The sequence below is a fragment of the Rhinopithecus roxellana genome, chromosome 14 (genome assembly GCF_007565055.1).
Source record: "Rhinopithecus roxellana isolate Shanxi Qingling chromosome 14, ASM756505v1, whole genome shotgun sequence".
In the NCBI taxonomy this organism is placed as follows: domain Eukaryota; kingdom Metazoa; phylum Chordata; class Mammalia; order Primates; family Cercopithecidae; genus Rhinopithecus; species Rhinopithecus roxellana.
Genome location: NC_044562.1, coordinates 94,527,147 through 94,535,000, shown reverse-complemented (window position 1 = coordinate 94,535,000; position 7,854 = coordinate 94,527,147).

The following is a 7,854-nucleotide window of genomic DNA, read 5'->3' as shown; positions in this document are numbered from 1 at the left end:
CTGGAAAAATTCCCTTTGAAAACTGGTACAAGACAGGGATGCCCTCTCTCACCACTCCTGTTCAACATAGTGTTGGAAGTTCTGGCTAGGGCAATCAGGCAACAGAAAGAAATCAAAGGTATTCAGTTAGGAAAAGAAGAAGTCAAATTGTCCCTGTTTGCAGATGACATGATTGTATATTTAGAAAACCCCATCGTCTCAGCCCAAAATCTCCTTAAGCTGATAAGCAACTTCAGCAAAGTCTCAGGATACAAAATTAATGTGCAAAAATCACAAGCATTCTTATACACCAGTAACAGACAAACAGAGAGCCAAGTCAGGAATGAATTTCCATTCACAATTGCTTCAAAGAGAATAAAATACCTAGGAATCCAACTTACAAGGGATGTCAAGGACCTCTTCAAGGAGAACTACAAACCACTGCTCAGTGAAATCAAAGAGGACACAAACAAATGGAAGAACATACCATGCTCATGGATAGGAAGAATCAATATCGTGAAACTGGCCATACTGCCCAAGGTTATTTATAGATTCAATGCCATCCCCATCAAGCTACCAATGACTTTCTTCACAGAATTGGAAAAAACTGCTTTAAAGTTCATATGGAACCAAAAAAGAGCCCGCATTGCCAAGACAATCCTAAGTCAAAAGGACAAAGCTGGAGGCGTCACGCTACCTGACTTCAAACTATACTACAAGGCTACAGTAACCAAAACAGCATGGTACTGGTACCAAAACAGAGATATAGACCAATGGAACAGAACAGAGTCCTCAGAAATAATACCACACATCTACAGCCATCTGATCTTCGACAAACCTGAGAGAAACAAGAAATGGGAAAAGGATTCCCTATTTAATAAATGGTGCTGGGAAAATTGGCTAGCCATAAGTAGAAAGCTGAAACTGGATCCTTTCCTTACGCCTTATACAAAGATTAATTCAAGGTGGATTAGAGACTTAAATGTTAGACCTAATACCATAAAAACCCTAGAAGAAAATCTAGGTAGTACCATTTAGGACATAGGCATGGGCAAGGACTTCATGTCTAAAACACCAAAAGCAATGGCAGCAAAAGCCAAAATTGACAAATGGGATCTAATTAAACTAAAGAGCTTCTGCACAGCAAAAGAAACTACCATCAGAGTGAACAGGCAACCTACAGAATGGGAGAAAATTTTTGCAATCTACTCATCTGACAAAGGGCTAATATCCAGAATCTACAAAGAACTCAAACAAATATACAAGAAAAAAACAAACAACCCCATCAAAAAGTGGGCAAAGGATATGAACAGACATTTCTCAAAAGAAGACATTCATACAGCCAACAGACACATGAAAAAATGCTCATCATCACTGGCCATCAGAGAACTGCAAATCAAAACCACAATGAGATACCATCTCACACCAGCTAGAATGGCAATCATTAAAATATCAGGAAACAACAGTTGTTGGAGAGTATGTGGAGAAATAGAAACACTTTTACACTGTTGGTGGGATTGTAAACTAGTTCAACCATTATGGAAAACAGTATGGCAATTCCTCAAGGATCTAGAACTAGATGTACCATATGACCCAGCCATCCCACTACTGGGTATATACCCAAAGGATTATAAATTATTCTACTACAAAGACACATGCACACGTATGTTTATTGCGGCACTATTCACAATAGCAAAGACTTGGAATCAACCCAAATGTCCACCTGTGACAGACTGGATTAAGAAAATGTGGCACATATACACCATGGAATACTATGCAGTCATAAAAAAGGATGAGTTTGTGTCCTTTGTAGGGACATGGGTGCAGCTGGAAACCATCATTCTTAGCAAACTATCACAAGAAGAGAAAACCAAACACTGCATGTTCTCACTCATAGGTGGGAACTGAACAATGAGATCACTTGGACTCGGGAAGGGGAACATCACACACCGGGGCCTATCATGGGGAGGGGCCAGGGGGGAGGGATTGCATTGGGGAGTTATACATGATATAAATGATGAATTGATGGGTGCTGACGAGTTGATGTGTGCAGCACACCAACATGGCACAAATATACATATGTAACAAACCTGCACGTTATGCACATGTACCCTAGAACTTAAAGTATAATAAAAAATAAATAAAAAAATAAAAAAAAATAAAAAAAAATTAAACAAACCTAGGAAGTGAGACCCATGCTAACTAAACTCACAAAAAACACACATATTAACTAAAATGTCTTTGGACATTTGACATTGACAATAGCAATAGTACTGCCACAGTGACCAGGCTCCTGTGGTTGTAACCAGTACATTTTTTCCTGTAGGCAGAACAAGTGGGAAGTCAAATTATGAGCAGAAAGTGAGCACACAATGAAAACAGAGAGACATATTTTTAAGAAATATTTTTATCCAGGACACTAGAGGCCTGAGGAGACTACCATTTATTTTTTCTCAATCATGAAACAACTCTCACAAGTAGCCACATACATGTTCTCATGTTCTTCCAAATTCAAACCATGTTTCTCAGGCAGCCCTGTTTATCAACCTCCGCCTCTCTGACACTCACGTTTTCTATGACACAACCCAGTTCACACTTTCCTCCAGTGTAGTAAGATTGTGAAGGAAAGAAAAAGTCAGTACACGAAAATATTTATTAATGACAGGACCACTTATAAATTAGTCTCCCACTCAAACGTCCCTTCTTAACACCAATCTTCTCTCCTGCTCTCACAGTGGCAAACATTTACAATACAATGCAGTGTATTCAATTATACTGCAAAGTAAAACTGCAAATCGTGCCAAAAGTGTAAGATTTTATGATGTCTGTGAAAGTAAGGTTGATAAGGCCACTGCCAAATAGAGATTTGTAGAGTTAAACTAACAAGTGAAGGTAAAATCAACAGGGAGGGTGACTATATTGCTGCTTCAGAAGAGACTACTCTGAATACAAAAAACTAATTGAGACCCTTGGGGAAACTGATGAAGCCCTCTAACATTTTTACAAAATGACCCTCATTTTGATTATCCTGTAAAAGTCAAATATGAAATAAGGCATGTTGTAAGGTGTGTTGGAGAGAAAAACTAGTAACTTTTCCTCCCTTATCACAAGGTTTATGGCTGACACTCCGATAACAAAAGACAGTTTAACAAGAGAAAAGTATCACAAATTTATTTAATCGAAGTTTTACATGACAGGGGAGCCTTCAAAAATGAAGACAGAAAGACCCAGGGAAAACCGTATTTTAATGCTTAGGTGTGATGAAGGATGAACAGTCATGTTGAAGTAGGATTGGATACAAAGGAGATATGGCCTAATGGTAATAAACTGGAAACTTAGCAAGGCCTGTTTGTTCAGATTCTCTTTGGCCTCTAGGGAGGGGCAGAACACCTGTCACATGAAGGTCTTCAGGGCAAAAGGGAGGAGGTCAGAGAATGACCTTCTTAGGTTTTATGGCTTGCTTTGAGGGAAAGAAATTTCAGTTTCTATGATCTGTTTCAGGAGAGAAAATAGGAGTAGGGGAAGGTCAGAGAGAAATTCCTGCTTTCGTGGCTCTCCCAATCTCCTTTGGCTCAAAATACTCAGCATGTCAAAGTGCCATGCATATTGGAGTATTGTATTCTGGGCCCCAAAAAGTGCTTTACATTTTGTAGAAAAATTAAACCAACAATAACTTTCTTGATTTATTCATTTTACAATTAGCACATAGTTGTACTTGCAACATAAATATTATTAAATACAGGCATACTTTGAAAATACTGCTGAGTTTGATTCCAGCCCACTGCAATAAAGCAAATATCACAATAAAGTGGGTCATGCAAGTTTTTTGTTTCCCAGTGCATATGTTATATTTACCCTATACTCTAGTAAGTGTGCAATAGCATTGTGTCTAAGAAAAAAACAATATACATACCTTAATTTTAAAATATTTTGCTACTAAAAATTGGTAACTATCATCTGAACTTTCAGCAAGTCATAATCTTTTTCCTGGTAGAAGGTCTTTCCTCAGTGTCAATGGCTGCTGACTGATCAGAGTGGGTTGCTGAAGGCTGGAGTGGCTGTGGCAATTTCTTAGAAAAAGACAACAATAAATTTTGTCACACTGATGCTTCCTTTCATGAAGGGTTTCTCTGTAGCATGCAATGCTGTTTGATAGCATGTTACCAAAAGTACAGCTTCTTTCAAAATGAGAGTCAATCTCTCAAACCCTGTGATTACCTTATCAACTCATTTTATGTATAATATTCTAAATAGTTTGTCATCTCAACAATGTTCATAGCATCTTCACCATCTCAGAAAAGAACTGTCTTTGCTAATCCGTAAGAAGCAACTCCTCATTCATTTAAGTTTTATGATGAGATTGCAGCATTTTTGTCACCTTTTTGGGCTCTACTTCTAGTTCTTTTGCTATTCTCACCATATCTGCAGTTACTTTCTCCACTGAAGTCTTGAACCCCTCAAAGTCACCCAGAAGGGTTGGAATCAACAACTTCTAAACTCCTGTTAATGTTGATATTGTGACCTTTTCCACAAATGAATCACAAATGTTCTTCATAGCATCTAGTATGGTGAATTCTTTTCAGAAAGTTAATTTACTTTGCCCAGATCCATCAGAAAATCACTATCTATGGCAATTATAGTCTTATGAAATATAATTCTTTAATAATAAGATTTAAAAGCTGAAATTACTCCTTGATCCACAGGCTGCATAATGGATGTTGTGTTAGCAGGCATGACAACATGTACAACTCCTTATATATCTTTATTAGAGCTCTTAGATGACCAGGTGCATTGTCAATGAGTAGTAACATTTTGAAAGGAATCTTTTTTCCTGAACAGTAGGTCTCAAAAGTGAGCTTAAAATATTCAGTAAACCATCATATAAACAGATGTGCTGTCATCCAGTCTTTGTTGTTCTATTTATAGAACACAGGTAGAGTAGATTTAGTATAATTCTTAAGGGCCCTACAACTTTGAAAATGGTAAATAAGCATTGTCTTCAACTTAAAGGAACTAGGTGCATTAGATCCTAAAAAGAGAATCAACCTGTCCTTTGAGGTTTTGAAGCCAGGCATTGCTTTCTTCCTCTAGCTATGAAAGTCCTAGACAGCATCTTCTTTCAATAGAAGGCTGTATCATCTACCCTTATCAGTGATTTTAGCTCAGTCTTTTGGATAATTTGCTGCAGCTTCTACATTAGCACTTGCTCCTTCCCTTGTACTTCAATGTTATGGAGGTAACTTTTTCCCTTAAACCTCATAAATCGACCTCTGCTATCTTCCAACTTTTCTTCTGCAACTTCCTCACTTCTCTCATCCTTCAAAACATTGAAGAGAGTCAGGGTTTTGCCCTGGATTAGATTTTAGCTTAAAAGAATGTTGTTGCTGGTTTGATCTTCCATCCACACCACTAAAACCTTCTCTATATCAGCAATGAAGCTGTTTTGCTTTCTTATCATCTGTGTGTTTGTTGGAGTAGCATTTTAAATTTCCTCCAATAACTTTTTCTTTCCATTCACAGAGTGGCCAACTGTTTGGTGCAAAGGCCTAGCTTTTGGTCTATCTCAGTTTTTTATATACCTTCTTCGCTAAGCTTAATTATGTCTAGATTTTGATTTAAAGAGATACGTCACTCTTCCTTTCACTTGCACACTTAGAGGCAATAGTGGGGGTTATTAATTGGCCTAATCTCAATATTGTTGTGTCTTAAGGAATAGGGAAGCCTGAGGAGACGGAGGTGAAAAGCCAGTTGGTGGAGTAATCAGCACGTACACACACACTAGTTATTAAGTTCTATGTCTTATCTGGGCACAGTTCATGGTGCCTCAAAACAATTACAATAGTAAAACTGATAACTGATCACAGATCACCATTATCAGATATAATAACAAAAAAGTTTGAAATATTGTGAGGATTACCAAAATGTTACAGAGACACAAAGTGGGTACATGTTGTTGGGAAAATTGTGCTGATAAGACTTGTTCCAAGCAGAGTTGCCACAAACCTTCAATTTATATAAAAAAGCAGTATCTGCACGGCATACTAAAGCTATGTACAATAAAATGAGGTATGCCCATACAGGACAGAATAAATGCATTTTAGTAACATTGAGTTTTATTTTCAAACAAAGTCTCAAGCAAACCTTTCTTCACTGATTGGTCTGAAATTTGGTCCCTGTTTTAAGTGGATTTACTTTGAGGAGTACTAATCACACTGGGATAATAAAGACTTCCTATACTAATGAAGCAGAACTTTATTGGTGGAAACAGCCTGATGCCTTGAATGTGTCTATTTACATATTAAATTTTTACTATTTTATTCTTAAAATATCCTCATTTATTTCTAAGCTCTCCCGGGTGGGGGGATAATTTATTATTTACTGTAGGGTGTTTCCTATAGGATTACTTCCAAAGAGTGACATTATTAGAAGTAAAATGAGTACCTCCCAAGGTAATACTTGTGGAGAAGACAGATTTTGGACTCAATTTGGAGGCAGACCTGTATTCCAATCTATTTTTACCACTTACTAGACATGGCAATGAGCAAATTACATGCACTCTCTAAACTTCAGTATCTTCATCTAAAAAAATGGAGCACTAATAGCTCCCTCACAGGATTGTGGAGATCAGAGGTATGTGTAAAATGCCAGGTACAAAGAAGGTAATGAGTAAGTGGTAGTGACAACAGTGCAGTTTATTTTGGTTTGCTGAACTGCCAAAGTTCTCTTGTGATCCTAACTTGTTGATTACTTTGTACATTTGGATACCTTGCATGTGTTTTGCAATGTGAATCTTGGGTCTCTAGGCTATGAAAAGTAGCTAAAGATAACTAATATTGAAAATGTGCCTTTCAGAATGCCTTGCTGCATAAATCTCTTAAAATGAATCTAAAATATTCTACAAAGCTTGGAGCAAAGATCATAATGAGGTTTGCAGTATTTGCTTTGTAAAATTTTGGTTGAGTCCTTTTGCAAGTCAGATGGCTAATAGTTACATAGGAAAAGTCTCAATGGAAGCCTCCTCCTCCGGCCCCACCCAAGCAATTTTTGTAAACATATATTGACTTAAAGCTGAGGAACCCCATTTTTCACCATACAAAGCTCAGTGTAGAACAGTGTGGGGAGTCAGAGGCTCTTGGATTTGAATCCCTGCTTGACCACATCCAGGTTGTGAGACCTTGACCAACTTATTTAGTATTTCCAAGCCTGGGTATCTTCATCCATAAAGTTGGGGATTATAAAAGTGCAAACCTTGGGGCTGTCCTTAAGATTAAATGAGACATTGCATATAAAATGTTTATGTACATACGGCACATTCCAAGTGCTTAATAAATGGTAACTATTATTTATAAAATCTTGAAACTCACGTTAACCGATATGTCCTGTTTTATTCAAAAATGGTTATAATGTGACACACATAAGTTCACTTGAGTCTCAAGTACCAAATTACATGGTTGGTCTTGCCTCACCTTTTGCCTCTAGTTTTTCTATACCCAAGTTCCTTTCCTTTCCCTATTATTCGTGAACATGTTTTTTGCCCTAGTATTTCTCAATGGCTCCTGCCCATCCCCCGAGTTGAAATAGCATGGGGGTCAGAGGAGAGGAGACCTTGTAACAAACTAGCAAGGGGTTTCTACCTTTCCTCTATTTCCAAGATCCAATAGTATATTCTCCTAATGGTTCTATTAGTTTACGTAGCTCAAGTCGGGAGACGATGATAGCTAATATTTAGTATTCACCCAATAGTGTCAGATACTATGCTAGGTGAGTTACCAAAGATATTCTGACTCTTCATAACAATTAGACAACGTGGATGCCACTATTTCTGTTTCTGAGATGGGTAGGTAGAAGTTCTGACCCAGTAATTCGCTCCAAGTC